The 15,335-nt window shown below is 39.3% G+C and overlaps 1 protein-coding gene across 1 annotated transcript in view; it reads right to left on the minus strand.

The window, feature by feature from the left end:
* Positions 1-15,335, minus strand: part of LOC124776807 (probable methylmalonate-semialdehyde dehydrogenase [acylating], mitochondrial) — a 72,967-nt gene that overhangs the window by 9,350 nt on the left and 48,282 nt on the right. The window lies entirely within an intron of this gene.

Here is a 15,335-nt window from a genome sequence, read left to right on the forward strand (position 1 = left end):
ACCTGGATAAACTGACTAAACCAGCGGTTGTACAGAGTTTCAGGGAGAGCGTAAGGGAACAATTGACAGGAATGGGGGAAAGAAATACAGTAGAAGAAGAATGGGTAGCTTTGAGAGATGAAGTAGTGAAGGCAGCAGGGGACCTAGTAGGTAAAAAGACGAGGGCTAGTAGAAATCCTTGGGTAACAGAAGAAATATTGAATTTAATTTATGAAAGGAGAAAATATAAAAATGCAGTAAGTGAAACAGGCAAAAAGGAATACAAACGTCTCAAAAATGAGATCGACAGGAAGTGCAAAATGGCTATGCAGGGATGGCTAGAGGACAAATGTAAGGATGTAGAGGCTTATCTCACTAGGGGTAAGATAGATACTGCCTACAGGAAAATTAAAGAGACCTTTGGAGAAAAGAGAGCCACTTGTATGAATATCAAGAGCTCAGATGGAAACCCAGTTCTAAGCAAAGAAGGGAAAGCAGAAAGGTGGACGGAGTATATAGAGGGTCTATACAAGGGCAATGCACTGGAGGACAATGTTATGGAATTAGAACTACTGACAGCCTTGGGAGAGCCAGTCCTGACACAACTCTACCATCTGGTGAGCAAGATGTATGAGACAGGCGAAATACCCTCAGACTTCAAGAAGAGTATAATAATTACAATCCCAAAGAAAGCAGGTGCTGACAGATGTGAAAATTACTGAACAATCAGTTTAATAAGTCACGGATGCAAAATACTAACGCGAATTCTCTACAGACGAATGGAAAAACTGGTAGAAGGCTGGATTCGAACCTGTGACCATAGCGGTCGCGCGGTTCCAGACTGTAGCACCTAGAACCGCTCGGCCACCCCGGCCGGCAAGAAACCCTAATACCTGGTACAATTATGATGATGACGATGATGATGATGATGATGATGATGATTTGTTTGTGGGGCACCCAACAGCACGGTCATCAGTGCCCGTAGAAAGATTGATGATGATGATGATGATGATGATGATTAAAAGATGAGGACAACACACAAACCCAGTCCCTGGGCAGAGAAGATCCCCAACCCGGCTGGGAATCGAACGCGGGATGCTGTGCTCCAGAGACAGCAACGCTAGCCACTAGACCACAAGCTGTGGACAAATGGTACAATCAGATGTACCCTTTGCCATGCAACTCATGGTAGTTTGCAGAACATAGATGTAGATGCAGACATAGACAAAATTCTGAAAACATATATTGGGCTGTACGGCATATCCAGGAGGACATATAGACAATTTAGTAATGATAAAGAAAAAAAAAAAAAGAACTGTCCAGAAGAATCAACATAGAATGAAGTGAGATACTCTACTATCTATGAGTGGTGATGAGCATCCAAAGATCTGAGGCCATAGAAACCACAACAATGGACATCACTGTAGGTAGTTCTGTTGAAGAGGAATGACATCTCTAAAAAGGACACAAATAGAAGAGGTTGGATAACAGCAAATGTAAGTACAAGAAAGGAACCATGAAGAAATCCCAAGTAACAAAAGGAAGTTACATTTATCAAAGAAAGAAGGAAGTACAAAAATGATCAAGCAGGGATGGGAACATAGCACTTAGGAGTGATAGCAACAGCAAGTGCATGGAAAGTAATGCAACAGTCACAAGAAAAAAGTAAAGAAATATAAAAGAAAATGGAAGGACTGTTTCACCACATAGGAAAGTCAAAACCACATTCATTGAAATTAAAAGCAAAGATATCAACATTACGAGTGCAAAAGGAATTACACTGTTAAATATAAAGGAGAGAGTAAAAAGATGGGAACAGAATACCAAAGGCCTCTAACAAGAGTGAAGAAACTGTGGTAACTTTATGGAAGACTAAATGGGAGGAGATCTGGAAGAAAAAGGAAATCCATTATTAGGGTTTGACAGAGCTTTTGAAGACATAGGATTAAGTAAGGCAGGAGGAATAGATATAATTATTTCAGAATTCCCAAAATCATTGGGGAAGTGGTTACCAACTGCCTATTGAAGTTGGTGTTATATTCTATGAGAATGCAGACACACCAACTGACTTTTAGAAGGAAGTCATCCACATTACATCAAAGACAGCTATGACAGATAAATGTGAGAACTACCACACATTCAGCTTGAGGGGGGGAGGGGGGGGGGGGGGGAGAGAGAGAGAGAGAGAGAGAGAGAGAGAGAGAGAGAGAGAGAGAGAGAGAGAATGACAAAACAGGGTTTCGGTGCACATTTGTTTTGCTTTTCTTTATTTTGTCATTGCAGATTGTGAATGAAATGCATTCCGAGTAATGACTAGTTGCTAAGGCATGGTGATGGTGATCTGTGGCTTGATCTTTCTCTCAGTATTACGATCTCTGAAACTTTTATTTACTGGGACTTTGAACATTCATGATACGCCAGGCTGCTTAGGACACTGAAATACGTAGAAGAGATCGCTGTAATGGCTTGCAGGCACATTCAGCTAGGATCCTTTTCATTTCACTGTATAAATAAGACTACGTGTACACTTACACGTATGTTGCCATCCATCCATCCATCCATCCTTCATCCCTCCCTCTTACACTTATTTGGCATTAACTGGACACAAACTTATTTTAAAGAACAAGTTTGATATTAATTACAGATTCAAACTTCAATAAAATTCTTCAGGGTTTCTTCAGACCCTGAAGAATTTTATTGAAGCCTTCATCAGGGCCTTACGTTAACATAAGCTGCAACGCTGGCCGAAACGTTGGCGCATTTTAAATTATGACGATGCGGTGTGATACCCTGAAGAATTTTATTGAAGCCTTCATCAGGGCCTTACGTTAACGTAAGCTGCAACGCTGGCTGAAACGTTGGCGCATTTTAAATTATGACGATGCGGTCTGATACCCTGAAGAATTTTATTGAAGAAGACAATGGCCGCGGAAGCCTACGCTTACATACAGATTCATTCATTGACAGGATTATTTTAAAAGTAGCAGCAGCAGCAGCAGCAGCTGCACTTGCCATGCAAGGCATTGCACCAGCCCACTATCCCTGATGTAACACCGAACTAATAGGATTGGATTCTTTTTGTACATGTTAATTAATACTACACTATCTTTGAGTGTAAAATGCTAATTATAATGTAGGTGTCATTTTCTTCATGTACCTTATTTACCAGACCTTAAGAGGGCCCTGAATGTAACACAGATGCTTCATTACCCCTCAAAATCTCAGATTATATTTTTTCATTAAAATACTTTTAAAGTAACTAAAAATTTTGACCCTACTTATTATGAACTTGTGTAAGTATTGACTGCTTAAATTACAAAACTACAGTAGCAAATAAAATACAAAATTATTTACATGTGTTTCCACTCGCTAGTCTGTATGGGCAATGCTCAATGCTCCTCTACTGCTTCTTTGCTCTGATTTGTAGTCAGATGTTAATATTGAGGCAAACATTAATAGAAGTCGCCTTATCAGAATCCTCAGTTCTCTTATACTGATTACTTGATGCTGAAATACAATTACATTTTCACGCAACCCAATGATATTGCACTTATGTAGCACTGGTCTTCTTCATTCTCCCCATCGCACATATACCAGCCTGTTCTCATTTTGAGTTCTGTGCCATTTTATGTTGGAAACTGCTGGAGTTGTTTTTTTCCCCATCTAATGGCACCAGCAAACGTTTTCCTTTATAAACTTTTTCATAAAGTGAGAAATATTAATCTCTACTACAAAAGCGTTGGCTGCAAATTTTAGGTAAATCCCTATTATTAACCTCAGGAAAAATCTTTAGGTTTCAATTGTACTGCAGGTAATGTCTTAGGTGACCTGTGAAGCAATTCTTAAATTGCTTCAGTGTAACATTTCTTATAGCTGTCTCATTCTGCAGTTGTGGTTCAGTGTTGGTGAGAAGCATCTGCAAAATTTCCTTGATATTTGCCATGGTCTTTGATGCTGGTTGAGTTACTTAGTATACCACCCACTGTACGTAGATTACATTGGTTTCCTTAAATTTCTGGAAGTTCTATATACATGAATAAAAAATAATAAAAAATGAACAGCCAATAATTTGCTGAGATGCTGCTGCTATCATCTACAGCTGTGCTATATGATCTTTACATTGCATTGTTAGGAAGCAATTTGTTTAGAAAACTCTGACATACGCATAATAAATTGCAACATGAACCATACATCATGTTGCTTATCTTCCTACATACTTACATTTGCTAGGTAGACTACATTAACAGCTCATACTTTTATTAAGTAGCAGAGGCATCAATATTCCTGACATTACTAAATATGTAAGTAAATATGAAGTAAAATTTTTCATAGCTATGTTCTTTGTGCCAGTGTGTAGTCCTGATTTAGAATCATGGCAATGAAATAATGAAATCACACTTACGCAAACATCATGGGATCATTTATTTAAACCTCTTCTCCATCATAAACTCTGTCTTAGATGTGATACAGTGTCGTCTTTTACCCTTTGAACTGATTTGCCCAGCCAGTTAATGCTAACTCCAAAGCAATGCCCATCAAAATTAGCCGACACATTATATATATATATATATATATATATATATATATATATATATATATATATATATATAGACACACACACACACACACACACACACACACACTCATGCAAATGCAACTCGCACACATGACTGCAGTCTCAGGCAACTGAGTCCTCAGTTGCAAGAGACTGCAGTTGTGTGTGTGTGTGTGTGTGTGTGTGTGTGTGTGTGTGTGTGTGTGGTTTAATTTTGACAAAGGCCGTACTGGCCAAAGCTATATTTGTGACAGTCTTTTTGTTGTGTCTATCTGCGACTCAGCATCTCTGCTATATGGTGAGTGGTAACCTTCCTTTTCAGAATATTAATAAAATAACTTATCTGCCCATTGCCCACTTTTAAATGCAACTTTATGTATGATTCACGTACATCTAAGGCTGAGAAAGTAGATGACAAGTGTGACAAGGGAAGTGATTTCTTTTAAGTGCAACATAATCATTTTGACTCAATATTTCACTGATAAAAATGGTAGCAAGGGCTAAAAACGTTCGTCACACAGTCCGCTTGTTAGTCACAGGTAATTTAATTTCCTCTTCATCTGAAGATTTATTTATTTTGTTATAAAGATTTCAATTTATTCATTGTGCTCACATATCCCGCTCTAAATGAGCAATACAATCATATGTCAAACTGCTTTGAAGAACATGGGCAGGGTTTACTGCCTGCAGTTTTGTCAAATCTGTATGAGTGCACATAAAAACCTAAGGCTTTGGTTATAATTTTAACCAAGTAGTTCCCACTGGTAAGAATTAATTACCATCAGTTGTAGTCATTTGTTGTTTACTTTTAAATAACTGTACAGTAGCATTGAAACGTTCAAAGGAGTAAAAGCTTACTGTTTGTGTAGTTACAAAAAAGTAGGTGAAGTGTTAAGTTCTAGTGGTATAAAAGTTTTCTTTCCAGAGAGCAAACAACACAAGGGAAAGTATTTATTTTGCTGGTAACAAGGCAGTTTCACATAAGTTATTTATTCTGGCTGTAACGACACAATACATTTTCAGTTTTGGCAGCGTAATTGTCTTTAATTTTGAACAAAAAATATTGACACACATTCAATTAAAATGCCTTTTTCACTAACTAGATTCCTGGTATGAAGAATGAGTAACAACACAGTTTTAATACTAAATGTGAAAGCACCAGGAGTAATCTGCACTGTTCAGAGCTACAATATTTTCTCATCTATTAATCATGACATAAGATTTTCTAACCAGTTTTGATGGTAATATTTATGGAAATTCACCTCCAGAATTTTAAAAAGACATTTCATTTCCAATTTTATGGTCTATATGAAATGAATATGCAGGTATCAGAAGTATCTTTTCATTCCTTCTTTTACCATGACTGTCATCAAATAACACCAGCCTTCAGAATTTTCAATAGAGAGATGCAGATGTTTTTGTATGGTCCACAATGGCATAATACAAATGAATTTTTCTGTAGTGAAATATCAAAAGCTACTTAGGTTATTGACTACAATAATGAATTGCAATGCAAAATACATATAAGGCTTTTTAGTCGTCCACGTTGAACTGTAACAGCAGTTCATTTTTATTAACAGGATTCAGAAGAAAGTGCAGTGGATTATATTTCAACAAAAAAGCCATAACAATATAAATTAAAGTTATGTTGTAATGTGGAATTGCCGTATAACGGTAACAACCATTTCTAAAAATGTGTGCGAATTCCTAAGGGACCAAACTGCTGAGGTCATCGGTCCCTAGACTTACACACTACTTGATCTAAATTAAACTAACTTATGTTATTATGTTAAGAGCAACACGCACGCACGCACGCAAGCACGCGCGCCCACACACACACACACACACACACACACACACACACACACACACACACCCCTATGCCCGAGAGAGGAATCTAAACTCCAGCGGTAGGGGCCGAGCAATCCATGACACGGCGCCTCAGACCACATGAGTGGCCACACGGCAACCATTTCTATTTTCAAAGCTGAGAGCCACGACCATGTGGATATTACATATGGTAGTGATGTAAACTACACTAGTAATAGTCAACCACGTAATGATTTGAAAAAAAGATTTATTCAACATGAGAACAAAATACAACACACCACTTTACAAAGTGTGGCATGAAAAATGTCAGAAGAGAGACATGTCAAAGAAGTCAGTGTAGAGGAGAATACAAAAGCCAGCAATTATGTGATTCCTGATATATCTGATCTCTCAAAACATTTTGGATACATCACACAGTGTGATAAACAACGTAGTACAGGTAGCATAGGATAAATATTTAGGAATGGACTGTTTATCAAATTGGCGGTCAGACATGGAAGTAATTCTGGTTGAGCCAAAGAAATTCAGTGTTTCGAGTGCACATAAAATATCTTACTGAGTCTTTACTAAATTCTCTAAGATAATCTTACAGTTTCATTAGTAAACTGATGATGACTTATTAGACAGCCATAGTAATTTATTCATACCAGAATGAGATTTTCACTCTGCAGCAGAGTGTGCACTGATATGAAACTTCCTGAGAGATTAAAACTGTGTGACGGACCAAGACTCGAGTCTCGGTCTGGCACACAGTTTTAATCTGTCAGGAAGTTTCAACTTATTCATAGTTTGAGAACAATGTATTTCACAAAGAATTACACATTGTCACATGTACCCCATTTTACAAGCATGATTACCTTCTATTATGAAAGTAGTAAATGATACGAAGATTCAAATAGGTAAATAAATACACTGATTTATGTCGATCTTAACAGTGCAAACCAACTTTGTCATCGATTTTATGTTATTATTAAAGTAATTTGTGCATTGTTGTGCAAAAGATATTTACTATATATTCTTGCAGGAATTATTTAATTGTGAGAAATATCATGACAAAATTTTTTGTGATAACCAAATATCTGAATCACAAACAATGTCACTCAAAGCATTCTAAACAGTGACTTCATCTGAGCTTTATGTAACATACAAAAAAGCCATAATCAGTTGTATGGACAAGATATGTATGCTGTAAGGAAACCTACCTGTATGTTAAATACTGTTTTGCTCCCCAGACACAATAGAGCTAGGCCTGCAGTTTCTTCACCATGTAACTAATCCAAAGGCTTTCAACATCCATAACCATCTAAAGCTGTACAGAAACTAGGAGTATAATGTAACTTTCTACCTATGGCTCCCATTAGAACTGTGAAGACATAATGGGATTGATTACAGACAGCACAGATGCATTTAAAAAATCCTAGTATGTGATGCAATGGGAAACACTCTCTCTCATGCCTTTCACTGATTTGCAGAGCACAGATTTAGATTTTAAAGGGAAACTTTTGGATGAACAATAAATTCTGTTTCTTGCTATTTTCTTTTCAATTGCCATTTTTAATTCCTTTCCTTGGGATTCAGACTGGTGGGGTGAGCCAAGTCAAGCCTAGCAATCTCACCTTGTTTGTAAACCACCCCTCCATAATCATTGTAGCATTTGAGATACGTGCTAGGTGGAAACTTTTCTTTCCCTTAGGACAGATCACATTGATGAAATCTGAGGATAACTTCATGCCCAAAGAAAACATTCACCACAATACTGCCGCAGATGTGTGTCCACTGCAATATATGTAGGGTGATTATAATTAAAGTTAAACTTTCAAAAATCTGTAGAAATACCACCACTGGTCAGAGTGATATCAAATTGCAACTGAATATTATTCGAGAAGGGGGCAAATGTATGGCAGAAGAAAAAAAAAATGGTGTGAAAATTTATCAATATCATTGTGTGTCAGAATACATAAATAAAAACACCTGTCATGCGCACGACCCACTGAAGTTGGTATAAACACACTGGGAACATGGCTTTTTCTCCTTTCACGTCTGCAACGTTCGACATAACTGTCTCAATGCAGGACCATGCTCTGCTTGTAAAGCTGTATTACAAGAATGATGGCTGTGCACATGTCGCTCTGCAGAAGTTCCAGACACTGAAGGGTTTGAAAAAAGGCGTCGGTCCAATGACTGCCGGGTCTGGAGAAAAGATTTGGAAATTCGAAAATATGGGTTCCTTTGGTGTGCAACTTGGTACAGGGAGGAAATGAACTGATTCAACACCAGTGGAAACAGTGGCCACAGCAATGCAGGAGGAGACGAGTGGTGGTGTGCAAATGTGTAGTGCACGGAGAATTGCCCAAACATTGGACATACCCATAAGCATGGTGTGTAAAATCCTACGAAACATCCTTCTTTGCTATCCATTCAAAATTACCCATGTGCACGAGTTTTACCCATGTGCACGAGTTGCTTCCTGTTGACCTGAGAGCAAGAGATACTTTTGCTTTAGAATTTCTTGCTCGCATGGAAGTGGATAATGGTTGGCCGTGGAAGATTTTGTGGACAGACGAAGCCCACTTCCATCTGACAGGGTATGTCAATACACAGTATTGTTGAATATGAGCAACAGAAAATCCACACGGAAATCAACCAGCCCCACTTCGTCATGAAAAGGTCACTGTGTGGTGGGGGTTTATGGCATCATCTATCATACGGCCATTTTTTTTTTCTAAAGAGACAGATGCTTCCAGTCCTGTTACCTCTACCATCACTAATAAGCGCTATGAGTGCCTTTTGTGCAACCATGTCATTCCAGCTCGCCAAACAGTGTGGATGGGATTTATTTTTATGCAACATGATGCACCTCCGCACATCACAAACCCAGTTAAGCAGCTGCTGAAGTGTCATTTCGGCAATGCTAGAATTACCAGCTGCCATTTCCCTACAGTCTGGCCGTTCCAATCACCTGATCCTAATCTGAGTGACTTTTGGCTGTGGGGCTATCTGAAAGAAGATGTGTTCAGTGTTCCGAAAGCAAATTTAGCTGCATTGAAGGCACGCATTGTGCAACACATACTGAAATTGACCCCAGAAACACTTTGATCAGTTGTGGAACATGATGTTTCTCAGTTTCAACTTATTGCAGAAAATGGTGGACACCATACTGAACATGTTTTGTGCCAGTCACACAGGAATTAATAATCCTATTTGATTTTGACTGATACTTTTTCTGTGGTTTTTGGCCCCAGGACAATTAAAAATTGATTTTTCCCATCCGATGTGATATGACCTTGCCATGGTGGATGGACTTGCGTAACTTACAGTATCACACCTGGAGGCCCATGCATACTGAGTAGTACAGGCATTCTTGTACGATTCATTTGTCATTTGTAGTCGACCACTGTTAAATTATGGTGCTTACAGCGCCATCTATTGATACATTTTGTAACTATTTATTTTTCTTCTGCCATACGTTTTCCCCTTCTCCATAATATTCCGTTGCAGTTTGACGTCATTCTGACCAGTGGTGTTATTTCTACAGTGGTTTGAAAGTTTAACTTTAATTATAATATGTGACTGTTAGAGATGATTGATGGTTTACATACTTTTGCTGAACCGTGGTGGATTAGGAAGACATGAAATGACACAATTCTTCATTTACAACTGATATTTCCTTTGGTGAACACTGCTAGGTAAAACCTATCTTCTACAGGGAGCCCCTCCTTGCTATTTGCTTTGTAGCTCATGTTGTAAATACTATCCTCAGTCCCAATAATACTGGTTAAACTGCACTGTATTCAATAACAAATTTTGTTTTGATGCCTTTACCACAACATCCCGGGCCAACTTTTTACCTTTGTAGTCCTTTTCCTGCATAGCTAATGATTCTCCAGTTTCTAAATGCAATTCCATCCAGGAACATAATATTGTACTCCACATCTCAACCCTCCATTTTCTCTCCTCCAGAATCATAAACAAGTGGTCATGAACCCTATTGTTGATGACACACTACATCTGATGCTAGACATACAGTAGCTGGATTCAAAATGAGGTGTTTCAGGCAATTTTACATGTCTTCTCAAATGCCTTTGATTTTTGACTAAAATATTAAATTCAGTGTGAGAAAATAACTGTGTACATTTCCAATTGTACAGGGTTATTACAAATGATTGAAGCGATTTCACAGCTCTATAATAACTTTATTATTTGAGATATTTTCACAATGCTTTGCACACACATACAAAAACTCAAAATGTTTTTTAGGCAATCACAAATGTTCGATATGTGCCCCTTAAGTGATTCGGCAGACATCAAGCCGATAATCAAGTTCCTCCCACACTCGGCGCAGCATGTCCCCATCAATGAGTTCGAAAGCATCGTTGATGAAAGCTCGCAGTTGTGGCACATTTCTTGGTAGACGGGGTTTAAACACTGAATCTTTCACATAACCCCACAGAAAGAAATCGCATGGGGTTAAGTCGGGAGAGTGTGGAGGCCACGACATGAATTGCTGATCATGATCTCCACCATGACCGATCCATCGGTTTTCCGATCTCCTGTTTAAGAAATGCTGAACATCATGATGGAAGTGCGGTGGAGCACCATCCTGTTGAAAGATGAAGTCGGCGCTGTCGGTCTCCAGTTGTGGCATGAGCCAATTTTCCAGCATGTCCAGATACACGTGTCCTGTAATGTTTTTTTCGCAGAAGAAAAAGGGGCCGTAAACTTTAAACCGTGAGATTGCACAAAACACGTTAACTTTTGGTAAATTGCGAATTTGCTGCACGAATGCGTGAGGATTCTCTACCGCCCAGCTCGCACATTGTGTCTGTTCACTTCACCATTAAGAAAAAATGTTGCTTCATCACTGAAAACAAGTTTCGCACTGAACGCATCCTCTTCCATGAGCTGTTGCAACCGCGCCGAAAATTCAAAGTGTTTGACTTTGTCGGCGGGTGTCAGGGCTTGTAGCAATTGTAAACGGTAAGGCTTCTGCTTTAGACTTTTCCGTAAGTTTTTCCAAACCGTCGACTGTGGTACGTTTAGCTCCCTGCTTGCTTTATTCGTCGACTTCCATGGGCTACGCGTGAAACTTGCCCGCACGCGTTCAACCGTTTCTTCGCTCACTGCAGGCCGACCCGTTGATTTCCCCTTACAGAGGCATCCAGAAGCTTTAAACTGCACATACCATCGCCGAATGGAGTTACTAGTTGGTGGATCTTTGTTGAACTTCGTCCTGAAGTGTCGTTGCACTGTTATGACTGACTGATGTGAGTGCATTTCAAGCACGACATACGCTTTCTCGGCTCCTGTCACCATTTTGTCTCACTGCGCTCTCGAACGCTCTGGCGGCAGAAACCTGAAGTGCGGCTTCAGCCGAACAAAACTTTATGAGTTTTTCTATGTATCTGTAGTGTGTCGTGACCATATGTCAATGAATGGAGCTACAGTGAATTTATGAAATCGCTTCAATCATTTGTAATAGCCCTGTATTAATGCAGCTGTGTGTAGGATAGTCAGACATTTTTTTCTCACACCAACAGGAAGTGTTTCCTGTCAACTTGATCAGGTGCCAAAACCTGAGCACATTGGATCTTTCATTCAGAATGCTACATGCTCAGCACACTGTTGTTTCCTAGCTAAGACTGGCAGTGAGTGGAAACTGTCTATACCGACCCAAAGTCACTACTTCCACTGATTCCTCTGTTCCAAGAGAAGAGGCAAGTTATATGGTACAACTATGGTGATCCAATAGGCAATGGACATATACTACCCTGACATGAAAGAAATGAGAGTATTCACATTACCACATAACTATTACTTGTGGCATATTACTGTGCGAGTTTATGAACTTCATCTATTTCTCCAGACTAGCTCGAACTAAGGTCATGCAAGTCTGTTGTTAAGATGCAATTAACAGGGCTGTAGAACAGTATTAACACTCGACAATGCAAGTTGTTTATCAATGACTGAAGCATTATGATTCAGTCATTACGAGAATACAGAATATGTCCGCTACAAAATGACATAGATAGGACACATAATGGAGCTCTCTGTTGTGTCTAGACAAGACAGCCTAGACACAATGAGAGGAAGCCGAAAGGCACGCGCTTAAACTCACGCAGGCTGGCGTGAGGTCTGAAACAGGATACGTAATGAATGCTATACAGAAAAGTACGTAGCTTCTGGAATACTTAATTTTAATCCACATTTGTAGAACATCGCTCTTGATGATAAATTAATAGAATCTCAATATCAATTGAATACGGCGCCTTGCTAGGTCGTAGCAAATGTAGCTGAAGGCTATGCTAACTATCGTCTCGGCAAATGAGAGCGTATTGGTCAGTGTAGCTTTTGCTATGAACGTCGGCTGTACAACTGGGGCGAGTGCTAGTTCGTCTCTCTAGACCTGCCCTGTGGTGGCGCTTGGTCTGCTATCACTGACAGTGGCGACACGCGGGTTCGGCGTATACTATTGGACCGCGGCCGATTTAAAGGCTACCACCTAGCAAGTGTGGTGTCTGGCGGTGACACCACACTCTCCACACTACTCTATTCTGTGAAATATGTGAAATACTGTTCATTTCTGATGAACTACTGCCCCTACACCCATTTGAACCTACCAAATAGACATTTTCTTGATGCCCCTAAGTGTCCTGTGAATCAATTACTTCTTTTTGTCAAGTTGTACCATCAATTTCTTTTCTTTCCATTTCGATTCAGTACCTCTTCCTTAGTTATGGGATCTACCCATCTAATCTTCAGCATCCTTCTGTATGGCCAAATTTCAAAAGCTATTATCTTCTTATCTGAACTGCTTATCATACATGTTTCTCTTCCCTCTGAGGCTACACTCCACACAAATACTGCCAGGAAAGGTTTCTCAACACTTGAATTTATATTTAATGTTAACGAATTCCTGTTTTTCCTACAGCCAGTCTGCATTTTATATCCCCGAATTCAGCCATCATCAGCCATTTTGCTGTCAAAATAACCTGTCTACTACTTTCACTGTCTTATTTCCAAACATAATCCCAGAAAAACCCAATTCAACTGACTAAATTGCAGTTTTTTAATATTCATCAACTAATCTCTCTACAAGACACTATCCATTCCATTCAACAGCTCTTCCCAAGTCCTTCGCTGTCTGACAGAACTCAAATATCTTTGGCAAACCTAAAAGTTTTTATTTCTTCTCCCTGAACTTCAATTTCTTCCTCAAATTTTTCTCTGGTTACCTTTATTGCTTACCCAATACACAGATTGAATAACATCAAGGACAAGCAACAACCGTGTGTCACTCCCTTCAGCTACTGCTTCCCTTTCATGTCCTTTGACTAACAACTGCACTCTGGTTTTTGCACAAGCTGTATACAATCTTTTACTTCTTGTATTTTATCCCTGCAACCTTCAGATTTTCGAAGAGTGTATTTCAGCTTACATTGTAAAATTGTGAAATGTCAATCAACTGTGTTGGGTTTTTCCAACATTTGTTTCTGGATCAGTGAAGACTTTCTAAGTTCAATCACATATTGGTACCCACTAGAAGAACATTGCATCTTCTGAATTTAAATGTTGACTGATTGATTGAGGCGGAGGGGTTATGGGACTAAACAGCAAGATCAGTCCTGTGATTCAAAAGTTTCTTGTGTAAGATAGAGGGTCCACTAAAAGTGGGTGGATCCAATCAGAGGGGTCAAACTATAAAGCAAGGAAGTTAAAACACACACAGTAGAAAGCATAAAATGGTAGGCCAGATCTAAAAGTGGAAAACAGAGAGATAAAAGAGCAGTCTCTGCAAGGGGGAGTGGCCATGGGTCCCAGACCTAGGAAACACGAAGAGAGGCCCCAACCACAGCCACTCCGCCCCTCCTCCAGAGTAAAGCAAAACCTTATAACTGAAAATAAAAGCAACCTTCACATAGGAAACTGAGGACCAGTTCAACAGTGTTAATCAGTTCACCTCTGTAGGACAGATTTCCTGTTTACTGAATATAACCACACTGATCACAAGTGAGACAACTTGTTAACACTGTGTAACCTAAAATCTAGCTTTAATAATAGCCTCAGTTAAGTAAAGAAAGGAGTCCCAATGTTTCTCCAGATATGTAGCATCCAGCAAAAGCCTGTCGATTAGATACCATAGATTTAACGAACTGCAGAACTGTTCCAAGTACTCCCAGAAATTTTCTACTGGAGTTAGATCAGGTGGTTTTTGGGCAGTTTAGATGTGAGAAGGTGTTTGCATTCAGCAAACAAGGAATGTATGCACACAGTCTTTGAACATGGATGTTTTCTTCGAACAAAGGAGTCCCCAAAAATCATGACGCTTTAAAAAAAGGCAACACTGTCACTAAGAATGTTCAAACAAACATCCTGTTCACTTTCATAGTAACCTGAGCTAGTTGGCCCAAGTAATGATATGAAAAATATCCCCAAAACATCACACAGATCCACCACCACCCTAAATTACACAACCTACACACTACATATTTAACCCTTCATCAGGCCTCTCTGTGTACTCTATGCTTTGCATCATCTGAAAATAAGCAAAACTACGAGTCATTGGGTCACATGAGAACCTCCAATCATTTACTGTCCAGTTTGTGTTGTTTAATACAGTATGCAACTGTGAGTATGGGTTTTTGTGAAGTAATCTACGAAAATTCTCATTGCCTGATGTTCTCTCACATTGTTTGGGCCCGCATTTACTGACAGCGGCACTGAAACCACTGGTCATTGACAATGATGGGTACTCTTATTATAAACATTCTTTATATGCTATATTACACTCCCCTGAGTGGTCACTATTCCTTGTGTGACTGTCCACACTGATGTATCAACAAGTCAGGCTATTTCAGTCACAGTGGCTTAATGAGCCCATGAAAACCCCTCTCTGCCACGATATCATATTCATCTTTCTTCCCGAGTTGATTACATATGACTGACTGGTACAAAGATATCACTTCAATGCCAT

The sequence above is a fragment of the Schistocerca piceifrons genome, chromosome 2 (assembly GCF_021461385.2).
Source record: "Schistocerca piceifrons isolate TAMUIC-IGC-003096 chromosome 2, iqSchPice1.1, whole genome shotgun sequence".
Classification (NCBI taxonomy): domain Eukaryota; kingdom Metazoa; phylum Arthropoda; class Insecta; order Orthoptera; family Acrididae; genus Schistocerca; species Schistocerca piceifrons.